This window comes from Ambystoma mexicanum, chromosome 2p (assembly GCF_040938575.1).
Source record: "Ambystoma mexicanum isolate Mex_15411 chromosome 2p, UKY_AmexF1_1, whole genome shotgun sequence".
Taxonomy (NCBI): Eukaryota; Metazoa; Chordata; class Amphibia; order Caudata; family Ambystomatidae; genus Ambystoma; species Ambystoma mexicanum.
The window spans coordinates 732,185,236-732,212,362 of NC_090923.1; the positions used below are offsets into that span (position 1 = coordinate 732,185,236).

At 46.6% G+C, this 27,127-nt stretch overlaps 1 protein-coding gene across 4 annotated transcripts in view; it reads left to right on the forward strand.

Annotated features, from left to right (window-relative positions):
- The window catches only part of LOC138566730 (sodium/calcium exchanger 2-like), a 1,535,489-nt gene that overhangs the window by 969,788 nt on the left and 538,574 nt on the right, over positions 1–27,127 (forward strand). The window lies entirely within an intron of this gene.

The following is a 27,127-nucleotide window of genomic DNA, read 5'->3' on the forward strand; positions in this document are numbered from 1 at the left end:
GGATTTCCTGTGTTAGGGTTCCATCCCTGTGTCTTAGCCACTGCTAGCTGTTCAACCGGGAGCTTTTAGGACATGTCTGCTGGATTATCATAGGTCCTTGAAAGATTTGTGTCTTGAGATTCTTGACAAGAAATAGTTTGGGTCATTGTGATGTGTTATCTTATACGTAATAGGGAGAAGCTTGAAATCAGTTTTGGCAGCAACAGGGAATCCATGTAGTTCATGGCGGTTTGGTGTTGCCAATTTGCCTGTTTGCATGAACAACTATTCTGGTTGCAGGTTTCTGACTCTTTTGCAGTAGGTTAATGCTTTGTTTTAGGAGTCCCTATCTTTAATTCTTCATAGATGTCCATCTCTGCTCCTACAGTCATGTAGACTGATGGCTCATTCTACTCCACATAGTAGAGACGGATTCTCCATTAGAGTAAGAACTCAAGTTGGCTAGGCCTAACCAGTGTGTTGTCCTACACTCTAATGTATGTAGCACACCCATGATGTTTTGATTGGTTGCTTAGTGCTGATTATTATGCCCTTTAAGAGGAACATTGAATAATTTGGATGAAGTGTGACCTGTATGTGGGCCAAATTGTGAAATTCTGTTCTGCCCCCGCATATGCGAAATTTGGAAAGTTTTGATCAGTTTTGCCGAAATCCACCGTTCCAACACCCCTGTGTATCAAAAACAAGTGTGCAAAGTTTCTCCTGCCGCTGCACGAACCTATTACGAATCGAAAAGAGTGGCATGCAGATTCTCGGGCCGCTGTGCGATCCTAGTACGAATTGAACAAAAAGCTCTGGAAAGTTCCTCGAGCCACTGTGCGAACCTAGCATGAATGGAAAACAGCGGCACAACGTTTCTCGTGCTGTTGTGTGAACCTACCACAAATTGCACAAAAAAGCTGCCCTAAGTTTCTCGTGCCGCTACATGAAACTAGCATGGATCATGGAAAAGTGCGCAAAGATTCTTTTGCCGCTGCACAAAACTAGCACGGATCGAAAAAGACTCACCCAAAGTTTCTCATGCCGCTGCACGAAAATAGTATGGATCAAAAAAAGACATGCACAAAGTTTCTCGTGTTGCTCTGTGAACCAATCACGAATAGAAAAACAACACAAAGTTTCTCATGTCGCTACATGAAACTAGTACGGATCAAAATAAAAAGACATGTGCAAAGCTCCTGGTCACGCGACTCAAATCTAACATGGCAACATGCGAACAAAACACCATGCACCACGTGAAACCGGGTGAAATTTCAGTGGCAGCAGAAAAGTAATGCAGAGTTCACAGATCGGGCGGAGTGGAATCCAACGTTGATATATATTACAGATGCCTTACAAAGGTAATATTAATCTAAGAGGGCAAGTGCTTCAAATTAAAGAGGAGTACAATTTAAACATTTATAATGAATTACACATTTAAAAACTTGAAAGTAATTAATTAAAGTTTATCTGAAATATCATACCCTGCTTGAGGTGTGGATGTACTGTTCAGAACACGATACCTCATGATCTACCCCTCCGACACTCTGTCTTGCCTCTTCCATACCTATTGACTCGACTGGTCTGTTATTCCATTTACAATCCCTTGCACAAAGCCCATCAACTATGAAGAGACAAAATCTTTCAAAAGTTTCTCTTAGTCCTTCAAACACTTTCACACCATTTTACAACAGGAATGCTATGCCCTCTCCTTGACTCTGGCAAAATCGAACCCTTGACCTCATTCCCCTATACCTGTAATGAACAAATCTAATGCTTTGCCAGCACTCAAACCTTCACCTGAAGCAAAACAAGAATAGCCTAAACTACCGGTTACCGGTTGTAACTCAACCAATGACAATTAGCGACTAAACAATCCTGTCCAATGTTGTTGTAAATCCCATCTCCATGACAACCTCCAAAGACTTAAGGAGCTCTGTGCGCAACAGTGAAAAAAGCCTTTTTCTAAAGCAGTGGTATTCAAACTATGGACTGACACCACGTGAGGGGCGCGAAGGATGTCTGTGGGGAGAGGGCAGACTCTTAAAAAGGGCACTAAGAATGTTTTTAATATAAAATGTAAGCATTCACGGAAATCCCTTTTTAAAAAGCCTGGCTGCCCACAGACATCCTTTGGGCCTCGTAGGGGAGCCAGCCCCTAGACGGAGGGCCCAGAAACAATATTTCTGCTCAATGGAAGAGGGTTGGTATGAAAAGGTTTGAATACCACTGTTGTAAAGGCAAAGCTGATTTCTACTGACAATCCTCTCAAACCAACAACAGCAAAACCCTAGCCAAAGCCGTCAGCCATTTCCTCAACGCACTCCCTGATTCAACATCCCACATTGAGACAGCACCAGCTACCAATGTATTCTTTATCATACAAATCAAACACAATGGAGTCCAAGCAGTACTGCTGCCCTCCTACCAGTACTCCACTGGCCACCCATGTGTGGACCAGCTACCAACTCCTCCCCTATGGCCACGTTCTGTGAGATTGACATGCCCTCCCAAGACCCAATGCCCTCACTCTACTACTCCATACGTTCTATGCTTCAGTGTGCCAAGGCTCCTTGCATACTACACTAACAATTGTCCAGATCGGCCCTCCTCAAAAAAGCAAACCTCCTTCTTGCTGTTTTTCCTCTATAAAGCATTCTGCTAAGCGCACTTCAATGACATGTTGAAACCTGTCCCATTCACTTATGCTGCTCCATCACCCTTGACCAGAGTATCCATCTGAGCAGAATCAAGAAGATATTGGGGTGTCAAAGAAACAGAATTCTGGGGCCACTCTTGGGCTCTGAGCTCTCCTCAACAGTATTCCGGATCCACACCGTTCTTTGATGTTATTGGCTTGTAATTCTAGGTCAATGACACACTATAGTTTCAACATAATGAAGAGGCGGTGGCTTTATAATGACTTGAGGCTCCTGAATGGTTGTGTATTTAGCAACATTCCTGGCTATTCCAGACGTCAATCACAAGAGTCTAATAATATTTATAATTGTGATGCAATCAAAATTGGAGTGGATGGCAATTCGATGAGCACCGGCACCACCAAAATGAAAGCTTTAATCTTGGCCATCAAACACACACATATAAATGAGTGCTCTTAAGCAGCTCCTGGCCTGGTGTGAGCAAATTTTCAAACGCAACACGTATATTGTGGTATGATCACGCACTTAATACCGAGAGGTTTCTAAGTAGGGACCCGGGGGTCGAACCTGTGTTGCTCCGTGTCGTCTTTCTTCCAAGGCGAGCACGCTGCCCCTGAGCTATCCTCCCACGACAGCTTTTCCGCTTTTTTTGTTTGTTTTGTCCCTGGTATTTGTCCCTCTTTTTTACACCCACATAAACTGCCTCACCACTTGTTCTCATCTTTGTGCTATTTTCCAGACAGCCGTCGTGTGAACATCTCCACTATCTCTAAATGTGTTATTGTAACTCATTTCTGATCGAAATTGACACCCTTGTTTTAAAAATAAATATAAATGCAAATACTTATGATCCACATGCGTCTAAACTATGTTACAACATGTTTTATTTATATTGAATTCGGAAAATCCATTTCCGCCAGAGTTTCATGCTCATCATTTCTTCCTCGGGGCACTTAAATCTACAAATCATACATTTTGAAAGTATATTGTAAATGCAACAGAAAGTGTAATCTAGTCTACTGTCTTTTAAGAGCAACCTAACAGAATGTTAGCAGAAAGATAGTCAAACATAATTAGAAAAGACAACCAAACCTTTTGGCGCATAACTTGATCAATCTATATTATGCAGGTGCCTCTGCAGCCGTGATGTACATTCCTGTAAAAGATGTGCTTCTTAACATTTTCACAATGGGAACCTCAATGCTTCCTATGGAAATTAGGGTGCTGATGTGTCCAAAGGTTAGTCAAGGGTTACATGTTAAGATTTTTGACAAGTCATAACAGACGTGGTAGACACCCTTTCATGTGTGTGCTTGATGGCATAGATCTGAAAAACTACTGCTGAAAGTAAAAAGCACAGGAACGTTGATGATAACTGATGCAAAAGAGAGACGCACAGTTTTTATTTGTGATAGGCCTGGATGTTGGCTAACAAAGCTTGGATTCGTGTGACATTAGTCAAAGGTCAGAGGTAGCATATTTAGAATTCGGGCTTCTAGTGTCATAATGTAATGCAGATCACTGAACTTCAGCGTCCATAATGTGAGCCAAGTACAGAACAAACAACTCATTGAAAACAATGCACCAGGTTCATACAATTACATTGATTGCCATTGACTCTGTGGAATCCAATCTCTGAAGGCCTTTCGTCCCAAAAGATGTCGGGCATTCCCATTACTGGACTCCTGAGCAAATGTTCAAAATTCCTTTATGTCGGAGCAGTCAGTGAATATGTTGACTGGTTGCACAGCAATACATGATTGGTGGACCAACAATTGGGGACAGGATAGTGAAAATCATTTGCTCAGATATCGAATTTAAGCCTCAAATCATTCTATTTAATTAACTAATGAAGGGGAAGAGCATAATTATGTTTGTGAAAGCATGGCTTATCAAAGAAATAATGGTTGCCAGATAAATTTCTCTCCTCCTTTGCAAATCTCCCACAAAACTAAAAATGCATAACCAGTTATTGGAAACCTTTTGGATTTCCATACTAAGTCCATCTAGTTGCATGTATGGATAGAATGCATATTCTGAGTCACATTATGGCTACTGGGTGTCTTCTCCTTCACCCACGCCTGTGCCGGCCACCTCAACCCCTCTAATTATATAACATTGTGCATAATATGTTTTGGGGGATTTCATGTAAAGGCATATTCTAAACAAAAACAATGTTACCGTATGACTGCTTTTTGAATCTAATTTTAAAAATTGGTGCCTCAGAGAGTTTGCGACCAGAGACTTTTAAATACAATAAATTAACACAATTGTTACTCGTAGATGGAGCTATGCGATGGTTTATCCTCATTGCTGCCCGTGCTCAGGATCCCTCTTTCTCCACCTCCTTCTGCCACAGGCCTGAAGACATCAAATGTTCCACACTGCGGATGCTTCTCAGCCTACGCTCAACAAGCAAAAACGTAGACCACAACAAATTGGGCGGCCATTTCTATTACCACTATGGACTGGATCCAATCACTTCTCTCCCACCACAGCCAGTAAATAAGAACGTCGTCTGTGAGCAGGATTCCTTGTTAGATGCCCCAGGGGTCCTTGCTGTCTCCATTTATTTTCATCATGACATCTGACCACTTGTCTGACTAACGGACCAGTGTCTCGTGGGATTGCGGGTGATCACAGATGACACCCAGATTCCTTTGTGATTACAGGATGACACTGCCACACTGTGTTAAGTACCCAATTGCATGCACCACATTTGCTGGTGGATGAATGGGAGATGCTTGTGCCTCAAAAAGTCAATGGCTGAAGTCCTGGCGGAAAGCCTCACACCAATCCCTGGGTGCTACGCCATTGGGCAGGTAAAGAAATTGAGTTTCCTGTTTGTTGGACAACTTTCATTCGAGCTCAGATAAAAGCTGCAGTCCAGCGCACAAGCCACCAAGTACACCTGTTCTGGAAAGTCCCCCTGTCCTTCACTTCCATTACTGAGTGGAGGTCACCAGCTCCTTGGTCATGGCTTGCTTGGCCTATGGTCATAGTACTGATCTGGGACTCACAAAAAGCCAAACCTAGAAATTACAGAATCGCTTGCCCAGGTTCTCCCTCATTTGAAAAAGTCTGTCCACTATTGTCTCCAATGCATAGGGCCTGCTCAGTCAAATGTTCTGTCTGTCCTCTGAACCTGCCCTCCCATTAAACCAGCATCCGGGACCTGAGGGTCAGCCCCTCCTTCACACTGTCCAGGCTATGTGTAACCAAAAGGACCTGGAGGCAGATCCCAAGACCAAACAGCTCCAACGCCAAGGATCCATTACGAAGATGCGAGCCAGCTGAAATGATCCTGTGACAACAGCAGCACCACAATTCACCAGAACAAAAGAGCAAAACCTGAACTTTGCAACAAGGTATATAACCACCACTTACTGTACAATGGGCATTTCCTCGCTCTACCACTCCATTGGTCTTCGCGGCCTAGAAGAGCAATGTGACGATAAGGCGATGCATTGAAAAGATCTAGCTAAAAAATCCCCTGCATATCCCAAGCGTGTGGTCTCCGTGGCAGGGTTGCCAAGTGTCACTCCTTTAGAAGGACAGTCATACATTTCTCATATGAAGCTCATCTCTTTAGTTATACTTGGAGCCACTGCTTCTCATAGAAATGCATTGTGTCAAGAGCCTTTTGATGGACAGTTGGGTATGTCACTCATTTGATTTTTCTGTAGTTGGCGGCTGTGAAGGGAAGGTCACACAATGTGGCTGTTTGTCATGTCTGCCGGTGTCAGCTGCCGCGGTGTGCAGGAGGAATGGGAGCGGAATGAGGATCTGCGGAGGGCCCGCCGCCATTCCAGTGAAGTATGGAGAAAGAAAAGGGTGCCTAGGGGAGGGTGGGAGGGCATGAAAGATGATTATACATCGCTGCCTGTCAGTGTTTAATAAAGCAGATGTAAGATGCTAGCAGAACACCATCGCTCCACAATCAAAGCATGACCCCAGGGGGGACAACAGCCCCGTCCATCACATTCTGCATCCTCGGCTCAGAAATGTCTCCCATAAACCTCCAGTTTAATCTACATTATGTACTGATGTACTGCACATGAACGTGTGCAGTGTGTTGTCCTTAACATGGACGTGTCTTCAGAATCGGGATGTGTAGCGATCACATTGTCACACATGCCTCTGTGGGTGAGATTGTAATGTGACTACGCTGTGAATTAGGGGTAATCTATGGACCCCACACAGTGCACCTGAGAATTGGCCTGAAGCCTTCACTCTACTATGCATTGACTGATATTGTTACATCATGCTATCTTACTGCTCAGTTCTGACCTGGAGCACTCTCAGGACCCCGCAACCAGGGTCCAGCAGCTTGTGGTCCTCCAGATGTTCTGGACTGGAACCCTAACGATCCCTCACCACTGACTCCGCTGCTAGCGCTGATGCTAGTTGAAGTTTACATCATCTGCAGAGCCAATGTTGTAGACCTCCATAATCCAGGCTCTCTCAATTCAAATCTGTTCACAAGGGGTTCCATGGGCTGCATTTCTTGTTATCTATCAATACACAAAGCACCGTGGAATTCCGGCCATGGACTTTGGTCAATTCTCTAAATGTGTCTTACGCTGGCCCACACTTTTTGCTGGACGTACTTTCTGCAGGAAAGCGGCCCTTTTTAGCTCTTCCATTAGATATGGATCGGAACACACAAACACTGCTGCATTTTGGGACACGGCGCAAAAGTACAACTAACATACGAAAAAGGAAAGCAAGTGAAACACTTCATTCTCAGAAATGGAGTACAATCCCAAATCACAACCCTTGCAATAAAAGGCTGGATGCTGACAGATGCAATACAAACCCCACGCATAACCAAAGGAAGAGAACGAAACCAAGCATTCTTGCAAACTGAGCACAATCCCAACACATAACTAAAGTAAGGGTAGGACAGCAAGGTAAACTCTGCCTTATTGCATGAAGAGTATAAGCTCAGCTCATAACCCACAGTAAGAGAAAGAAACCAAGCCAAAAGCTGCATTCTGGGAATGGAAGTACAATCACAAAACCCAACAAATAAATGTAAGGAAAGCAATGAGAGCGGCAGTAGAATCCTACAGCATAACTAAAGCCAAATACAAACCGCGAGGTAAATGCTCCATTCTGGGGTGTGGATTCAACTAACTCCCAAAGTGGAACAAAAGTAAGTGTCTGAGAAACCGAGAACAATCCCAGAGACGGGATGCACACCGAAGAAGCACTGAGTTAATCCTGAAAACCTGTCAATTCTTTAATACATACAGACAAATAAATAAATATTGTTTCTTCTGACTACTCGGAGGAGCCACCGAATAACAAACTCAGACTCCCACAACCATCAGGAACTGAGGCCCAATAGAAGCCAAGGTCCAGCTCAGAGGCAGGAAGTGCTGACAGTCAGTGTAAAGGCAGCTGACTCCCTATGCACCCCTTTTCGCGATGCGAGGCCTTTGCTCTGTTTATACGCCTAAAGGGAGGTCAGCGTAACCTCGCCACTCTCTCCACTGTGTGATTCAAGATGGAGGCCGTGCTGCCTATGTGCATTTCTTTGGCCGGGCGGGCCTGCTTGCATGGCGTCGTCTGACGATCTGCTAAAGCTCATGTGCGCTTCTGCGGACTTGGCTTCCGTGGCGTTGGTCTGACGAGTGCATGACTTTGCTTTCCCAATGCGGAGCAGTCATAAGAGCTGGGCCCAAATACCACCTCTGCCAAAGTCTTCTGGGAACTGGCCTTGTCATTTGTTTTTATTGTATTTTATTTATTAACCCCTTAAGTGCTAAGGACGAGTATGCCCGTCCTTTTTTGCATAGACTTGCTTAAAGCTCAGCAGTAGTACCAATGAACTATATCACGGCCTAGGTGGGCAATGGAAAAGTCTAATAAGGGCTAACAATTCCTACTCCAATGCCAGTTTTAGTTTTGATTTACAGTGCAAAATTCAATCCACTACGTTAAACTCAAAAGATCTCATTTATTTATGTGTTTTATTCTGTTGCTTTTGTAGAGTCAAGCTGAATTCACTGTGCTATTTAAGTGCTCACGCTTCCCTCCCCTTGCTCATCTTCCCTCACCAGCCCTTCACACCTGACAGCAACCGGGTCCCCTGTGAAAAGAAGTAAGGTGCCAACTGAGGGTATCAAGCACTTTTCATGAGGTTAACAAGGATAAAGCATTGTGATTTATGGCCTGTTACCCAGAAACCAAAAAGCAATGTGCAATGTGCTTATCAAGCAGGATTGAACCTGTGCTATTTGATGGCTGGAGTGGTTATTTCATACTTGCCCACGGCATCTCGCTGCATGGATAGACTAGCCCCAGCTGGCAAGCCAGTGCAACGAATGCCTCGGCCTACCAAGGCACAATGATACATGCTGCTCCAAAGGTGCAGATGTGAACATATAGTACTCTGTGCTGTGACTGGCATTTCAATCATTATTTGAAGGCATTAAAACAAAAGCACCAACATGAATGCGGTGTGCTACAAAGTGACATGCACATTGCACAATACCACAGGAACCCAGGGCTCAGTGGCCTTCTGAGCATGTCTGTTTCTGTTTCCATTTCCATTTGCACTGTTATGACACCAACACAAACACACATTGGCAAAGCTAGTTCTGGCGTTTGTGACTCCTGATGTCTAGAGCAAACATGGGTTGTAATCTAAAACCTCTTAAGAGCCAAGTGGTGCAGTTCCCTGAGTCACCAATGCATGCGTTATGCTGGATTACTTTCAAAGGGGCAAAGGCATAAGCAGTGGCAGCACCAAGACTTCCCCCATTGCTAGCTGGAGATAGTCTCTCCATATATTGAAATGCCAAGGGTTAAAATAATCATTTCAGTGATCAAATAGCAAACTGTTTTGGTGTTTTGGTGATTGGGTACAATAATATTTAGAATGGGGTCATTTTATTGTGCCAATTGACTGGTTACAGCATGGACTGCTTTTTTAATTTCTTTCTAACTACTTTAGAATTTTGGGCTTGCAAGCACACATATGGTGATTGTAACCTCAGGCACGAGTGCTTGTTACTGCCTTTGGCCACTTGTAACGTGTCCACACCCTGCACCTTTTCACATGGGAGTATGTGGCTGTTAGGTGTCCACGAAGGGGAGGGGAGCAAGAGGAAGGCAGGTTGAGCTTGATCAGCCACTGATGTTGAAGAAGGTGGTGGAGTGGGGGTTCATCGAGAAGCGTACTGTAGACTGCTTCTCTTTGTGTTGTGTTGTACATAACAGTAGAGCCTGACCCCTGCCCTCATTACGCATTGACAAAACAGGTGATGAGTAAAAATATAAAATAATAAACAAGTAAGACTGCATACATTTGCTGGTTCCTATTTCCAGTGCTTATTTTCAGCACCCCAAAAAATTACAGTATATAAAAACACATGCAAAAAAATAGGGATTATGTGGAAAGCTAAAATGCTAAATAAATGCCACAGGTTTTAAATGTGTGATTTACTGTCCACGTTGAAAGTAACAACAGTGGGGCAGATTGAATGCTGGGAAGCAGTTGATTTTTGGTTCACCGAACCGATGAGGCTCTCACCAGGTTTGAACCCTGTGACAGGCGCACTAGGTAGGCGTTCAACCCTGCCGACACCGCTGCTACAGAAAGTGATGGGCAACTGAATGCATATGTGCTTGCAAGACACTCGACGCCACTCACAGCACACTAGTGGCCAGAGCCAGCTCATGAAGGTGCAGTGCCGCCACCAATGCTGACTGGCAAAGAGCCACCTAGTGGTGAAATGATAAACAGCATCTTAAAAGGCTGTGCATGATCAGTGCTTATGATAATGTGGGGCCCAACCAGCATCGAGATCTGTGGGCAGCTTCCAGATCTGTGGGCAGCATCCAGATCTGTGGGCAGCATCCATATCTGTGGACAATTCGGAGGATAAAATAAAAGCGATATTACAAAGGTCGCTGACAGGTACTGAACATGTTGATATATATGTAACGTTGATCCTGGTCAATCGATCATCCTTCAGGGCAGATGTTGGACATCTCTGGCATTTCAGCAAGTAGCTGCACATTAGATGCCAATTATCGATAATGTTGCAAATACCTGGTTAATCAATGGAAATCCTTGGCAAAGGGGACATACACTTTTAGCCATCTTGGCTGCCTCCCAGGTCCTTCCTTAAGGGACTACGAGGCAGCATACGCTGCCAAAGGCCCAGACTATACAAAAGCCAAAGCTGTTTGCTTTGGCAATGCTTGATTTTCTGCCCACCAACTTTGTTTCTACTCCACCCATAAACCCCACCCTGCACCGCCTCCTCAGCCCACTCCACAGATCTAATTCCCTTGGAGTAGCCATGTTCACCTCCGGTGTTAGCTGAGTAATAGTAGATGACACATCAGACAGTTGTTTGTGTGTGTATCAAAGCAGCCTATTATGGGAGCAGACGCTTGACCAGAATAATGGCCCTTACCCTCCCGCACACAGACCATGTTCTCAGGGCCATTGACACTGCATATATCCACGATGTTTACAGGCCCCCCTTTGGCCTGCTAGAGGTCCTCATATGTATTTGCTTGCTGACCAGATCACTGACCATTTATATGGCTTTGGTAATCGCCAAGAAGCCCTTCCAGTAGTATTGTCCAGGCATTAAAATGTGTGGCAATGGCATCAGTTATCCCCTGGATCCCCTCTTGTACGTTGCTGACGATGCTGGTGCTTCTGTGAAAATCATGCCTGCAGGGGCCGGAACTCCCGGCAGGTCAGACCTGTTGGGAGATCCGGCACCTGCAGGCAATCTCGTAGTCTGGCTGTCCAGAATGGGTGCCAGTACATTGCCACCAGCACCCTTATTTCTGGAGCGCCAGACTTGGAATGAGGCCCCATGTCTTTTCTCTGACTTCTTTATGTTAGCAGGGGTACATTTTCTTATGGCTTGCTTTAAACTGCAAAACGCCCATGCAAAGTCATTTTGGTATCAGCGTTTGAAAATCCTGCTTTTCATGTGAAAGGGGCCTTTGGATTTCTTCTGCCACTGTGAATTAAACAGGCTTTTTTTCCTTGAATAATGACAGGTAAGCCTTTTCACATAGCGAGTTCGTATTTTCTTTGATGAAAACTGTCAGGCCATGCTTCCAGTGGTGCTTCAGTTTAGTTTATTTGGGGTATTTGATTAATCCCCACACTTGGAACAGGCCCTTTATAGGATGTGAGTTAGCCTCCCATCCTGGAACAATGTCCATTAGATATCATTCTACTTTTAGCTGTTTAGTTCTACCCTAAGGCTTTTAGGAGTTTGTCTCAACCAACTTTGACCCTAGGACTTGCAAGGGGAAAATACATGGTATATGGAGACTCATGCCAGAGATATCTAACTATCACAGGACCTGACTATGTGAAACAGGGGAGAACTATCCTACTGAGAGATAAACAAAGTCGCACAGGTTTAAGCAACTTGTGATTAAGGGAGTGTGATGAATTGCCATCTGGCAAGGGTGTGAAAGCCCTGGCTTTTTAAACTATTGTATTAAATAATAAAAAGGTAATTCCATCTCGGAAAGGGTAATCTGCTGATCAGATTCCCCTTTCATAACCTCCATGCCAATAACATACAGTGTATTGGGTCCTGTTGTATCAATACCCTGACAAGCAGTGCTTGCCCTACCAGTGGCACAGAGCAGTTTCCGACATCACAATTGCCCATTTGACAGCTGCCGTGAAAGCCTCTGTAGCACAGGGGCTGCATTTAAGATATGCCCCCTGTACCAAAACTATGATTATCAAATGCAGCCCATGATGGTGACAGGATAAACTCTGACATAAAGCCATGCCTGAACTTCGGCATGGTGCATGGCAAGACTTGTGATCATTGCTGCCACATCCAAATTGATATCACACATGTCTCGGCTCCTGTGAGTCAACTATGCTGTGGAAGGTGATGTGTATTATGGCCAGACAGGTTGAGACTGCCAAATGACAGGACAGGAACCTGAATGGCCACGCCTCTTCTTTGATCTCCTTGTAAGGGCCGGTAACACCCTCCACCAGAGATAGCCACCCAGCAGCCAGCTGTTCTGAGCCCAGGCACCAAAAGAGCACACCAATTCAAAAGGAGTAGCCTCACCCAGGGTGCTGCACTTCTAAAGGCTTCTTGCTTTGGGTGAATAGTATCATTCTGTGCACTCAGCCCGTGGTTTAGTTCACTTAGATTCCTTTCTGTTATTTTTCATTAGTATCTGACCTGTCCACAATTAGTTGGGGGTCAGTGGCTGCATGGCTCAATAGAGACCGATATTCACCTATCGGTCTGTTTAGTATGAAAAAAGTTTTTTTTTCTATGTGAGCCTTTGCGCTTCGAGTTCAGTTGTCCCCACAACTTTTTACATCATATAATTATTGTGAGGTACACACTTGTTAGTGTTATTCGTATAGTTTTTATTTTACTTTATCAGTATATTCTACATTCATATCATAGACACAAGTTAATTCACTTAATGTTTGTTCATTTTTGCTCCACATTCATCAATACGACACAAGTTATTTCACTTAGGGTATTCCCTTGTGACATTAGTGGTGACTTTTTTAGTGAGAGATGCGTTATTTCCTATGTAAAGCATTTGTGCCAGTGTGAGATGTGTTGTTTTTTATCTGAACCAAAAAATAAGACAACATTACATTGCACGTGCTATTGTTTCGGCCTTTCTTGGGCTTTGTCAAGGTACATTCTTAACTTTGTATTTTGTGTCACTTTTGTGTTACGCTTTACATTAGGGTGCAAACATTTCATATTGGTGACACACACATATGTATAAATGTTTGCAGGTATATACACAGGATTAATTCCGTTTTTCCTTTCTTGTTTTCGAGTGAGTAAACTTCAGTGGTTCTTAGGTACCAAGTGTAGTACACTGGTATGTAGTTGGGTTCTGCATTTGCTTATATATCTTCTTCCAGTATTGTCAAACAGTATCTCTTGCTGTTTATAACAGGCCCTGTTGGGCTAACTCTCTTTCCCTGTCCCATGCACGGGTCCTTCAGTCGCTCTGGTCCGCTGCGACTCCAATTCGCCACAGGGAAGACAATTTTGTTAACAGATATTGAACTTCACCAAGTAAGCCCATTCTGCTTGTCATACCACTTTCGCCCTACTACACTTACTATGAGTTATTTGCTTCATAATAAAACTGGTTTTTATCTCATTTATGTTTGTGCATTAGTGTTCTGTTCCCTCTGGCCTCATGACACTATTAAAATAGTGAACTTTAATTACTTTCTGGAAAGCCCGGTTCATCCCTCTCCTTCCTCTGTTTAACAGCCATCAGAGTGTGATGTGAGTTCCAACTTTGCCGAAAAGGTTCCGCTTCATAGGCAGGGCCCTGACTGCTTGGAAGAGATGGCTTTATGCGACAACATTTGTGATTTGTGAGGGGAGTTCTCTCTTGTGAGCCCTGCAGAGGATCCTTATTGCAGTACAAGTGAGCGAGGGAAGCAAGAGAGCTAGCAGACAGTAGTGTAAGAACATGAGCAGATCACAGAGCCCAAGTGGCATTATCTGGCGCACATCTGTTTTCATGAGTCTAGCCACAAACAGCAGGACGCAAATGAACTAAATGATTCATACCACAACTAAACTGGCATAGCTCTTTTAGCCTGCAGGACACAGTGGAAACACATTAGTGGGTTTGTAACCAGGGCAACATTTGGGGGGTCGCTAGCCTTACTACCGCTGCAGTCGCCCTTGCTACCCCTGTAAAGTTATAAAATAATAATAAATGGAAGCTCCTCGGCAGAAGAAATGTGATAGTGTGTGTTTTTCAAAGTTCTGGGTGTGCCTGTGTGGAGAATGCAGTGAGAGTGGATGCAAGATACAGTGTATGAGTGAGTGACTGGTGAGCGAATCAGTAGGAATGTGATATCATGCGTTTGAATGTTCTGGGTTGAAACACAGGTGTTAGACGCATCTGAAAGTCGTGTGCCATCACTTCCTGTGATGTCACTTGAGGGTGGGGTCAAATTACATCACTTCCTGTGATGTCATTATAAGTTACGGGTCGTGTGATGTCACTTCAGCTAACCCTGGCATTTTGGTGAAATGACGTGCCTGGTTGTAACGCGCCCCTCTTTCGGAGCACCAGTCACCCGTACAAACCTGATACCCACACTGGACCTCATGAAAGGAGTGCTTCAGTCTAAATCATGTTCAGGAGTAGAGAGACTTAAGCTCAAAGCCGCGGGGTCATGCCCTGAGCTGACATGGACACAGTAGGTCTCATCTAGAGACGGGTGAAATGGCAGATGATGCAGAATTTGAAGAAACGCACAAAAATTATTGTATTTTCACCACATCTTTGTTGAAAGGGAAAGCCGCAAAATGTAAACTGATTTTGCATGCTTATTTTTTTACAGCATTCTGTCGACCCCTAAATGAATTCTGCATTTGGGATGCTTTACATATCTGTTGTCATTTCAGATATATAAAATGCTTAAAATGCAGGCACAACCAAGGAAAGGGCTGGAAGACAGAAACGTACCCTTACAAGACTCTGCCCTTGATTTTGATGTCACCCTAAGGTGTCTAGTGGCATGGCTGGGCCTCAAGTTCCATGAAATGCAGATAGGAGGCAGTATTGTGCACATTCCTGATGCAGAGGCAAACATCTGAAGTTACTCTTGTACCGAGAGAGGTGGAAGAGGGCGTGGGCTGGTGGTCTTGGCACTGACTGCGTGGAGAAGTAGAAAGTTCTGGGGGAGTCGGGGATGAATCTGGCAAGCCCGGGTCGAACGACTGACTCTAGCCGGACCCTAGTGTTGAGCCAGTGCCTGCCAAAAGAATGGGCTGAGCCCAGGGGAGTATCCATCATTGCAAGAGTGGGGGGGGGGCGAGTCACAAAGAAAGTCCTGCTACTTTTAACCCCAAATAAAGTGCGCGTGATTCCATACATCTCATTTGCGAGCCCCCCCCCCAAATCCATTTGTTTGGTACCATTAGTGGCAGACGGCATTTTAACACACACACATAGCAACAAAAAAAGAAAGCTGCAGCACCATTACAGACGCAGGAAACTCATCTATTACAGCTCTGTCCAGGCTCTGTGGGTCAAAATACACGCAAACCTCCTAATTTGCATATGACTTACACTATATGGTAATGGCCCAAAATGTCGCCCTCACAATTGCGATTTGTTTTTTGAACACCCACTTTACACCACATATATATTTGGGGGGTATGGGATATTATAGTAATATGGAGGGGATGCGGGGGTCTCCCCCCGCATATCTATGTTATGTAAAGGGGGTTTAATAATTTTTTTTTTTTAAGTCAGCATTTTCGGTCGTCGCAATTGTGTGTCGTCGCAGTGATCACATAGATCCCACTACATATATCGCCATAGAAATATGCTGAGCAATAACAGTATGGCTTTAGTTTTATTATCCCCATCCTGCATGCAAAGTCACAATACCATCATTCAGATTAATTGAGCCTAACAAAACCCCTTTTGAGTTTTAAATCCATAATCATTATTTCCTAAAGCATGCAGTGTGACGAATCATCTTCCGGGGCACCAGTGGTCCAGGGATGAATATCGGTTTCTAAACGATCAATCAACCCCACACCTCCAGTACACCAGAAGGGATCAGAACACATTGGGATACAAGTGAATTATAAGACCTCCTTGTCCAATTTTAGTAACGTGGACGGATTGGCAGGCTTATCTTTGCAAGGTCATCGATCGTTGGTTAGTTCCAACACCGCAAAAATACAATTATTACCCAATGATAAAAGGGACTGTCCAGTCAAGGTTGTATAAAAATATCTACTTTATTATTACTACAACAGACAGTTCTAGCACACTACAATTACAACCCACACTGTAAAGGAACACAGAGGATAGACCGTTTCATGAAGGAAATGGATGCACTCTTGATACTGACAGGAGTTGGTAAAGTAATCAGTCTTATAGTTCAAGATTATTTGGCTCCAGCACCAAAGGGTCGTAACTATCTCTAGAGGCCTTCGGAGAAGGACCGGGGGCAGAACCACAATGTGCCTGGTACTGAAGAAATTCTTGGTGCTCGACAGCGTCGAGGCAGTTCCAGGGCACTTTGCAGTCCTTGAGACAGAGTTAGTGGCGGTAGACGGCTGCGGGTACCAGGTGGCAGGCAGTTCAGCAAGCGATGCTGGACAGATGTCTGCAGACTGTCTGGCGTGGCAGCTCTAGGCCAAGAATCGTTGTCTCTGTGTTGGTTGGTGGATCTGAAATGCTGGTTGAGGCGTCTCGGACGGCTCTGGTGACTGCGGCGTGACAACAGTCAGCAGTGGAGCCGGATGTGGTTTGAGGACTCGACTGTCTCAAAATTGTCCTTAAAAAGATGGATGCTGGATGATGCTTGTGTGGCACTCCTCCTAGCTTCTTCGCAGGGTTTGTGTCCTTGCAAGGCGGACGGCCCAAAGCTCAGGAGGGTGTTAGCAGGCAATGGCCTTGTCCTTTGTCTGGAGATTCTCCGGCCCTTCCCACCTAAGAAGCTTGCTGTCAGAACCTAGCAGGGAATGCTGTTTGCTGGCTGGGTCCTGGTTCTGGAGTTGCTGGATTGGCCCTCTGTGTCCGGTATCTGTCTCTGCTCCCTGTGAGATGTTTAGGGGAGGGATCTTGCTTCCCTCTTGGAACTCCTGGCCTTCCTTCACTGGCGGAAGATGTAAGGTAGACTTTACCTTCAGCTCGGGTCCAAATGAGTCTTTCTTCTTACTCCTTTCGAAGTCTTCAGATGATCTGCTAAGTGAAGGGTTCCGCCCTCTTTTAAAGCCAAATGGGCCCAAGTGATTGGTGTAGGCTAAGCCTACCCTAATGAACCAATTCTGGGTCCCCACCAACACTCTTCTGTTATGCATGAGGTCTGAACCAGAGTGCTCTGCAACAGGACAGACAAGGGGGTGGCAACATATACCCACCCATCTTCCTGTCTGTTGTAGATCAAAGTGTCTCTATGGTTAACTGAGCCCTCTGTGACTCTTGAGTAAAGCGCCGGTTTTCCCTTGAAGTATGTTCTGGGAGCAGAGTTCCTGTCTCCCCCAAACCACATACTTCTGCCCTCTGAAAGGGATCAGCTCTGCAGGGGTTTGCTACACTAAATAGTGGACCCAGACATGCATTTCACTGCCTTTCATACAGAGGGTTGGCAACTAGCTTCAAGTTGACACATTGCAAACCAAAAGGGTGTTAGTCCCGCCTCCCTGTTATCTCTCTGGCAACCAAGCCCACTTGGCAGGCTTGCCTCAATTATCTCTCATTAGTATGCACTGCCACCAGCCAGAGAACAAAGGAATGCAGATCCATGGAGCCTTTGATATTTTAATTAGGCTGCTCATGGATGGAGGAAGGTGTGCCTTCCCCCTTCTTGGAATGCTTTGATGTACCCAGGGCTGTCATATTCCATGTGAATATGACAGGGGAAGACCAGAGTACAAGTGACTATGTGTTTGGTGTGGGAAGCAGATGAAATGGGTGTGGAATGGCCACACTCATTTCTCTGAGGTTGGTCTCCCATCACTCCTTTTCATTTATCAAAAAATCAAGAGTCCAGGCGAGCACACTCTCCCTGTGCGGATGGTTGAATTCCTCACATGCATCATTTTGCACTTTTCTCATGACTGATCACCCCCAAATGTCCCTGCTAACAGACCCCCCTCTCTTCCATCAGTGCCTAATGGCTCACATTATAATGTTCTGTTGACACAGAGTAACGTGTCAGGTTCTCAGGAAAGCTGCACTGCTGCCTGGAGCTCTGCGGAACATTGTCCTGGCAGAGGGGGGATCTCCCCCATTTGGCACCATCATTGGCAATGAATTTGTTGTAAGAGAAAGGTGTCCTTCTGCCAGGACAATGAGAGTGCTAAGCAGGAACACAGTGCTGCTCGGCACCCTAGTTGCCCTGCCAGCAGGACATCTTTCCAGTTCGGCAGCCTAGGGTGCAGAACGAGAGAGGTGTCCTGCTGCTTTGCCATAATGCCAGTAAAAAAAAGCCAGGCCACAGTAAGAAAACATATCCTTGCTGGCTACACAAATCCCCCAATCCCCATATACAAGCTCTCCTCATGTTGTTTTTGCTCCCCAACTGCAGTAAAAAATGTCATGCCACAGTAAAAAAAAATGGCCATGTAGGCTGCACGAATGCCCCCACCCCAATGTAAGAATGTTGTAAAATGTTAGAGCACTTATGTTGCCCTTTGCCTTAACACCAGTAGTGAACTGCAGTGCCACAGTAAGAAAACCTGCTCTTGCTAGCTAGCCAGTAAGAGAGCTCAGTGGACCGAGTGCTTGCTGTTGCAATCTGAGGGTGATTTGCAGGTTCAAATCCCGGTAAGGCCAACTCAGCGGTTCATACCTCAAAGCTTGATAAATTAGTGCAAACTTCGGTTGGCGATACATTTTATGTAAAAATGTTCTCTGAACAGCGCTTTGGCAAAAGTGCTATATAAATAGCATATTTATCATTACACGAATACCCCCATATAAGAACCCTTTGTACCACTCATTATGTTATATTCCCCCCATTTAAGAATATTTATGCTGCCTTTGACATTACCATCAGTAAAAAAAGCCACACATCATGTTGGCTTTGCCCTTAATGCGAGTACAACATTCCATGCCACAGTAAGACCCAGCCAGGCGAGCCCTACTGTAGTACCCACTCCCTCACTTCAACCGCACCATCACATAATTACACTCAAGTTGGCTTTCCTTTGCCTAAAACGGGCTCTACCCTCAAACAAAACATTCTGTAAACAAATAAAATAAGTAGTAGTATCCTAACAGGACTCGAAACCCGGGTCCCAGGAGTGAAGAGCGCAAGCTTTGCCACCATGAGCTTTCCATACTGTATAAGGTTTAGGGGAATTTTGTGTTGGGCAACCATTTGTGGCACTGCCACGATTTCATGGCCTGTATTCTAAGCAGAGCATTGAAAATGAGATTGGTAGTCGAAGGCCACAGATATTGCATTGAGGGGTCTATTGGGGAAGTGACTTATCTTTTAAGATGTGCAATTGGGGGATAATTAACAAAGGCAAAGTTGCAAAAGGCTTCAAGCTGTGTGAAATAATGACTATACTCATGCGACCTTATCATGCATTGTCTTCAGTGTATATCAATGTTTTAATAAAATAGTTTTAAAATCCAAAAGGGCGTTTAGGCTCAAATGTCTTTGTATGATTCTACTGTAGTTTTCCAATCATGATGGGGGGAAATGAAGCTATGGTTATACTCTTTTTGATTAACATGTTTCTATAAAGATTTGTCATGTCAGGTACGTGTTTTATGTCATTTATGCATTAATCATGGAATGTCTATACAACTGTTATTTTAAGCATTCCTTTAAAACCCACGCCCAGCAAAAAACTATGGAAAAATAAAGCTGGAAAAATATGTGGTTAAATGCCTAAACTGCAGACTGTCCTCGAATCCCAGTTTCACCATTTAACCAAAATGTGTGTTCCTGGACATATAATGTAAACTTACTCTGTCTCGGGGACAACATTGTGAGCCCCTAGAAGTGATACGGTGCGTAGTGAAGGCTATCATGAAAAGACTCACTTATGGTTTACTATAGTGCTGCCCCATGTATATGTATAATAATATTGACCATTCAGAGATTGGTCAGAGCAAAGTTATTTGTCTCACTCTCGGCTCATGTATATCCACATCTTGCAATGTCACTTTCTGTGATCTCCTTGAATATCAAAGACTGATGACATTTATTTTAATAGCTTTTCTGTGAAAACCCTTCTTGTGGTGTCAATACACATGCAAATGAAGGGGCTTGCGAGTCTTTTTATTCATAGGGCCTCGGAACAACTAGGTCTGGCCCTTAAAAACAATTTAACACACCGGGACATTAATAAATGAGAGCGTTTAATGAAAGGGTTAAGCTGATGTCAGCTGACACTCAAAGGGCAAAGAGGCATTCAGTGATAATTTGGAGCACTCTTTTAAGATGGCCCCATACCCTCCAAAAAATAGCTGCTGGCTCCGCCCCTGTCCATCAGCCTCTCACAACTTAGATGATGTTACTTTTTTCCTTTACACACTGTTCCAATCCGTATTTACACAGCCAATCACTTTGCCGGTTCGGCTCGAGTTTGGTTTTTAGAGCCAAGCCAGATTCCCCCTCCTTTGCTGTGGCTTAGCCGTACCCATGAATTCTCTGCTTCTCCCATCTCTAGCGTTAGATCCAGCATCGGGTCCAAGTTAGTTAACTTTCAGGACCAAAGCATCCCAGCTTCATTAGTAGCAGGGCAGGTCAGCTGTGCTCAGCTTCACTCACCTTGATTGGGGTGAATTAAGAGGGCAGGTCTGGGGTATTTGTTTGATACAGAAGATGAAAGCTCGGAGTGCGGGCGGGCCTGCCTTTTTGGCTTACTGCACAAAAACCCAGACTCATTTAAAAGTGGAAAAGGTCGCTTTAATGTGACAGGCCAAAGCTTACAATTAAACGCTTACCTGGCTCCATGGCCTTACAAACTAAAGACATATTTTAAACAACCAATGAAATAATTAAACAGTCTCATTTTTTACCCAACAATTAAATAATTAAATAAAGCCATTTCCTCCCTAACTATCCCTTGGACCCTACCGTCTCCTTACACCTTTTCCAGGCGTCCTGCTTTCTCCCCGGGGCCATGCCCCTCCAGGCTCAATACCTGTTCCCCCGTGGTGGCCCGCTTGTGCAAACAGCGCCACCCCATCCTTTCCCGTGTCATTCCCCCATTGTGCTTCCCTCCCCCCACATCAAAAGGGGCCATGCCCCCGGAGCCAGGACTACTTCAATACCCCTCAGACCCCCCTCTACACCAATCTCCCTCTTCCTATGCCCTGCAGCCAGTCTGACCTGCCACATCAGCAACAAAATTGTACCTTACAACTTCACTGATGCCCCGACTTGTCACACAAAACTACCATATAATAGCTCCTTAACAGACCAAAAACCCAGTAAGAACTTGACATGGGACGTAAAAAACCCCCGTAGAAACCAAGTACAATGGTCCCCCATCCCCCTTTTATAAAATCAGACACCAGACCTAACCCAAAATAAAAGGGGTGGGAGGGCGGGACAATCATCAAGTCCAACCGTCGCCTGCCTCCCGAACCTTCCCTGGACCCTTAAATACCCTCGGGAGGCGCTCTGCCCCCCACGGCCACTCGCTGGCCGTGTGCAGTGCCAAAAACCTCCCCGGGGGGAAATGCTTCACGTTCCCCCCGTGTCCCCCCTTTTGGCTTACTGCACAAAAACCCAGACTCATTTAAAAGTGGAAAAGGTCGCTTTAATGTGACAGGCCAAAGCTTACAATTAAACGCTTACCTGGCTCCATGGCCTTACAAACTAAAGACATATTTAAACAACCAATTAAATAATTAAACATTCTCATTTTTTACCCAACAATTAAATAATTAAATAAAGCCATTTCCTCCCTAACTATCCCTTGGACCCTACCGTCTCCTTACCCCTTTTCCAGGCGTCCTGCTTTCTCCCCGGGGCCATGCCCCTCCAGGCTCAATACCTGTTCGCCCGTGGTGGCCCGCTTGTGCAAACAGCGCCACCCCATCCTTTCCCGTGTCATTCCCCCATTGTGCTTCCCTCCCCCCACATCAAAAGGGGCCATGCCCCCGGAGCCAGGACTACTTCAATACCCCTCAGACCCCCCTCTACACCAATCTCCCTCTTCCTATGCCCTGCAGCCAGTCTGACCTGCCACATCAGCAACAAAATTGTACCTTACAACTTCACTGATGCCCCGACGTGTCACACAAAACTACCATATAATAGCTCCTTAACAGACCAAAAACCCAGTAAGAACTTGACATGGGACGTAAAAAACCCCCGTAGAAACCAAGTACAATGGTCCCCATCCCCCTTTTATAAAATCAGACACCAGACCTAACCCAAAATAAAAGGGGTGGGAGGGCGGGACAATCATCAAGTCCAACCGTCGCCTGCCTCCCGAACCTTCCCTGGACCCTTAAATACCCTCGGGAGGCGCTCTGCCCCCCATGGCCACTCGCTGGCCGTGTGCAGTGCCAAAAACCTCCCCGGGGGGAAACGCTTCACGTTCCCCCCGGGTCCCCCCTTTTGGCTTACTGCACAAAAACCCAGACTCATTTAAAAGTGGAAAAGGTTGCTTTAATGTGACAGGCCAAAGCTTACAATTAAACGCTTACCTGGCTCCATGGCCTTACAAACTAAAGACATATTTAAAACAACCAATTAAATAATTAAACATTCTCATTTTTTACCCAACAATTAAATAATTAAATAAAGCCATTTCCTCCCTAACTATCCCTTGGACCCTACTGTCTCCTTACCCCTTTTCCAGGCGTCCCGCTTTCTCCCCGGGGCCATGCACCTCCAGGCTCAATACCTGTTCCCCCGTGGTGGCCCGCTTGTGCAAACAGCGCCACCCCATCCTTTCCCGTGTCATTCCCCCATTGTGCTTCCCTCCCCCCACATCAAAAGGGGCCATGCCCCCGGCACCAGAAAAACCCTCCCCCGAGGTGTTCTTTCTGCCCGCCCCCCCACCCACCAATTTTCCTACCTCCAACTCCTCAACCAAATTCCCAGCCAAGAGCTCAAGTCCGCCATATAATGATTGTTCCCCAAAACCGGAAAGTTTACCCATCCTCTCTAAATCTCATCAATCCTTCCTAAACCATCTCCTTACGGTCCAAAACATGTACTGCCACCGATGTACAAAATTCTACCATCTATCTGTTTATCCCCTTCCTTGCCCGCTCTATCTGACCCTCATTTCTCGCTCCCCTCCCAACTCTCTGTGGCAAACACTAAGTCCCCCCTACAGTTGCTTTAGGCCACACTTGTCGGACCCATAACAAAAAACCCTTTTTATTTTCCTAGGAAGAGCCACCCCCGTATCCCTTACCAAATCATTTTCCCCACCAAGACTAATCCCCCCCATCTGGAGGCCCATAGGTTTCCCTCAACCCAGCCAAAATAGGAAGCAACTGATCCCAGCCCAGCCCCCCAAACCCGGACCATCTTACCACAACATCTTTATAGTTGCACTCCAGTTGCCTGCCAACAACCCACTTCTCAGCTTCTTTCCCCGTCCACTTAACCTTAGAATGACCCAAAAACCAGATTTTTGACATCTGACCGTACCTCCTAGCAGCATCTGAAAAAGAAATTACAAAATCACTTACAAATCAACAACATCCTAATAAATGCAACACTCCTGCTACCTACTGAAAAATGTTATAAAGACATTCCGTTTGACCCGGTCCCTGGCACACCCTTTGTATCTCCCTTACTCCCAGCGTCCCAACCTTTTCACCTACTCCTCTGAATAGCCCAGCCTGCTACCTTCAGATGCTGCACCCCTCCTAAATGAATGAGTTCCAACCTCCTAACCTTTCCCACACCACTAGTAACAACTTCCTCAGTACCCTATCCTTTCTGGCCATCTCCTTAACCCTCTCCGGAAACCCCCAAGGTCCTCTCCTACCTGTCCCCCTATATTTCACCCCTTTCACCTAGCCTTTAAACAATACACCTAAACCCACTTAGCCCCCCTTTTTCCCCCAACTATTACCCTCCTGCTCACCCTTGCCCCCCCACCTTCCATCACCTTATTAATTTGGCCCTGCGTTACCCCCCCTGCACCGGGGGCCCACGTGCACCCCCGTCCATGCAGGCCCTTTACTTTATTAATCCTCTCGTCACTGCACCAGGGGCCAAACCTGCACCCCCGTCCATGCAGTCCCTTCCATATAACTAATCTTCAAGCTCCTTGCTTCCATTACCACCTGTTTCCCACCTGCACCAGGGGCCCTAGTGCACCCCCGTCCATGCAGGCCCCCTTTTCTGCCTTACTCCTCTCCACCGCTGCACCAGGGGCCAAACCTGCGCCCCCGTCCATGCAGACCATTCCACATAAATTCCTCTTCCAGCACCTTGCTTCGTTGCTCCACTTTTTTCCCCCCAGCTGCACCAGGGGCCCTAGTGCACCCCCGTCCATGCAGACCCATCTCATCACTTCCCTCTGCTGCACCAGAGGCGCTCCCGCACCTCCGTCCATGCAGCCTGAAGCTTACTCACCTTGTCGTGCGGCAAGCGTGAGGGCTTTGCCACCGTCGACCATGCCCTCCAAACGACGGCCACCACCCCTTAACAATTTCCACAGTTACATCCCCCTTGCGGCCCTCCCCTACCTACGATTCTTCCTCCTCACCCCTCTCCTACCCCCTTTAAATTGCCCCCAAAACCTTTCATCTAACCTTGTGCCCCCCCCTCCTTTTACGATAAACTGAGCCCGACCTACCAGCACACCCCAATTTACCTGGCATGCGGTCCTTCCCCCACACCTCCTTGCCCCGCTCCTCGCCCTGACCCACTATCCCCTGCCTGAAAACAATCCGTAACCGGATGCCGACCCGCGCACCTGCTGCACTCGTGTTTAAATTTGCACATCCACCTCGTGCACCCTTCTTTATTGAACGCCCAACATGCTGTCGAGGGCTGTCATCTGCCTCTTTCCCCCGCCCCCTCATGGGCGGGGCGACCAAGAAAGGGCCGGTAAGGCACAGGCAGCCCACTTGCTGTGTGCAATTTCGGGGCAGGCCTCGTTGGAGCCATCCATTGCAGCCAAAGATCCATGTCTATCTCCCCCCAGACCGCCCGAGTGTCCTCCGCCATTCTCGCTCTGAATTCCTCATCATAACGTACCCAGGCAAAACCCCCAAAACTCGTGAAAGCCTTCCTGATTACGTCCATATATTTAAGCAGGGCCACGCAACGCTCCGGGAATTTTTCACAATAAACACTGGCATAAATGATAAATGCCGATGTCCAATTCTCAGTAGTCACCGGGACCCTTGGGCGCGAAGCCAGTTCCCTCTCCTCTTCTTTAGACCCCTCCTTTGCTCTCACTTCCCTATGGAGCAACTTAAAAACATCTACAAATTCCCCCGCCTGAATCTTCTCCCTGGTCGCTGCCATCAAGTGCGCCCCCAACGGTTTTGTTATACCCATGTATGGCAGTTTTTTTCCCATTGCCTTTCACTTCAACCTCCTTTTCTTTTCCCACTTGCACCTCGAGCACCACTGGCTCCACCACCTTGTCCGTTTGGACCTCCACTGAGCAAATGCTCTTCTCATCCCCCAAGGCTCTAATGGCCTGTACACCACTTCTTTCCTTACCCCTTGCAGTCCAGACCCTTCATTTCCCGTCCCCCTTCTTGTGTCCCCTCTCTGCCATGCAGATGACCATTCCCTTTCCCACTCACCTCTTTCAACACAGGCCGTCTGCGGTCTGGCGTCCACACCGATGCTCCTCATCTCTTTTCTTAGAGCGCTCCTACTGCGGGGACAAAACGTGTCAGCAGACTCACCCCGCCAACAGTTCCCCCGACCTCTTGCCCCCGACCACCCTGCACCTGCCTTTCCAGATCCCACCTCAAACTTCTTCTCTCCTCCCCCTTCCCCTTACAGCCCTGTAACCTTCTACCTCCCATTGCCCTACATAATTCTCCCATCCAACTTCCATCACCCCTTAAATACCATTGTGGATGCGAGCTCATGCCCGAGTTGAGTTGATCTTCTTCGTGCGAGCCCAGGGCGTCCGCCCCGCCACTCCTTTGACGTCTTCTCGGCGGGGCCGCAGAAACCCCTGCCTGGTCCTCTTCTCTCGGGCGAGGCGTGCCGTCCTCCACCCTGGAATCCTCATCGCTAGGGGCCGTGCTGCACCCTCTAGGCTTTCCTTGTGCTGACCGAGGAGGGGCCGTTCTAAAACCCTCTACCTGCACCTGAACAGCGGGGGCTGCGCAGCGCCCTCCGCCCTCACTCCTCCTACCCGGTGGGGCCGTTCCGCACCCCACTCTAACCTCCTCAAATGATGGGGACCTCTCCCTCCTTCTCCCACCTGCATTCTTCTGCAGGTATTTACCCCCTTTTCCTTCTGCCCTGTCACCCCCTTCTGTGCTCCATCACCGCCCCCGCCGTGGTTCCCTTGACCCACCTCTTTTTGAGCACTCCTAGCTTCCCTAGGGCTATCATTCACTCCCTCCCTCACTGGCTCCCCACCCGAAATCATTTCTCCCCTGGATGCTCTCCTGTCTATCTCCCTCCTCATCTTCCTGCCCCTGGATTCCCAAACCTCCCCTCTCCCCGCCGCGGAGGTGCAAGCCACCACTGCCGCGAGAGCCCCATCTGCCGCAGCTCTACGCTGCAACCTACCACCACCTAACTCCACCTCACCCGTGACCTCCACCACCGCCCCTTCCAGCAGGGCCTTTGACGCCCTGCTGATGATTTCCAGGGCCTCCCTCAGAGCCCTAGCATCCACCAAACCCATCTTACTCGCACCCTGGCCCACCTGGCCCACCAATACTCTGAATGTGCACTACAAAAATATGCCCCTTGCCCCTCAACTAGCTAACTAAGCCCCTCAACTAGCTAACTAAGCCCCCGAGCCAGTACCTACCCGTGGACAAATACCCCTAACGATGTGACACCCAGA